This window comes from Sesamum indicum, linkage group LG1 (assembly GCF_000512975.1).
Source record: "Sesamum indicum cultivar Zhongzhi No. 13 linkage group LG1, S_indicum_v1.0, whole genome shotgun sequence".
Taxonomy (NCBI): Eukaryota; Viridiplantae; Streptophyta; class Magnoliopsida; order Lamiales; family Pedaliaceae; genus Sesamum; species Sesamum indicum.
This window is the reverse complement of record NC_026145.1, coordinates 1,931,835-1,933,547: the sequence shown is the minus strand read 5'-3', so window position 1 is coordinate 1,933,547 and position 1,713 is coordinate 1,931,835.

Below are 1,713 nucleotides of genomic sequence, written 5' to 3'. Positions count from 1 at the left end.
CGCTTTAACCCCAATTCCCAAATATCGAAAAACCCTAACCAGAACTACAATCAATCTGATTGAAGAGGCGGAGCTGATTATCCCCCTTTTTTCTGTATATTTCTGTATATTTTTTAGTTTTTCTTTTTTAAGGCCCCCGATCGATGAGCGGCGACGAAAATGTCCAAAGTGAAACACTTATTGCGGAAGCTTCACATCGGCGATCATCATCATCATGGGAGACCACCTGCACTCGATCCGCCCCCCCAGACGACGCCATCGCAGCCATCGACCTCGTCGTCGCCCTCGTCCGATTTGCCCCAAACGACGCTATCGTCGGAGAACGATAGTTCGAGCAGTAGTAATTTCAATTTCTTCGAGGAGGAGTTCCAAATGCAATTGGCGCTGGCAATTAGCGTTTCGGATCCGGGTCAAAATTGCGTTGACTCGGAAACTGCTCAAATCAACGCCGCTAAGCAGATTAGCCTCGGTTGCCCACCTTCTCAAAATCCCTCGGAATTTATGTCGCTCCGATATTGGGTAAAAATCGTTTTTCTTAGTTTTCGTTGATTTTCTTTTGTCTGTTTTAAAATTTTAGGTTTTGGTCTTACTGCATGTGTCTATTAATCGGAGATCTAATGACTCAGTCGGTTGAATTCTGTCTGCAATTGTGATTTTGTCTGGGGCAAGAGAATTGCTGGATTGTGTTATATGCAATTATTCTTCTGGATTGTAGCTTAATTTTCAGCGATGATGTTTGGACAGGTGATTGTTTGGCATGGATTATGTGTTAATATAAATTTCTAAAACAATATTTTTTTTGGATGCGTTTTATTATTATTATTATTATTATTATTTTGGATGGTGAGTAGTGGTATCACGCTGGCCTAAATATTCGGGCCGTGGAAAAATATTGCATTAATGGTGGGTAATAGCAGTGGATAATTTCTAGCTATTTCTCTGTCATAATCTACTTGTGCTAAATTAGGTATCTGATAGACATAATGCCATAATCAACCTGCTTCTTTTAAAATTTCTTTCACCATGTACATAGTTGAAGCCATATTCTCTAAGAAGCCACTTCAGGAACATGTAATCTGACAAAAACATCCACCCACATGCGGCATACTGATGAAATTGGATTAATCAGAATTTGACCTACCTGGTTTCAGTCAAGAAGTCAAACAAACATATATATGGTGCTTAAAATGCTTACTAGGTTGAAAAATTCTGTAGATAAATGCATTGGAGGGAAATGAAAAGACATTCCATGGTTTCATTAGGAAATCTGAAGACGTAATTTGATTTAATTATTCAAAGTTGAACTCTGAAAGATTCTTCCATGAAAGCCAAATTTGTGCAAGTTATTCGTTCAAGAAGTAAGGAGTAATCATTTTCAATTATTAGATTATAGCACCAGTCCATACCCACTCCACTCACCTGCACCTGCCAAGAGGGTAAATAGAAAACAAGTGTAGGTGCTTTGTGTTTTAGATTTATTCTTGAACAATTGATGAAATTCTGTCATCTTTCTTTCTGTGATGCAGAGCTCTAATGTTGTAAATTATGATGAGAAAGTAATAGACGGCTTCTATGATGTTTGTGGAATAGATTCAAATTTGGGCGTCCAAGCAAAAATGCCATCACTAGTAGAACTTGAGGCAATTTCTGCCTTGGATAATATTGGCTGTGAGGTTGTTTTAGTCAATCGTGCAGTTGATGTGGAACTCCGGC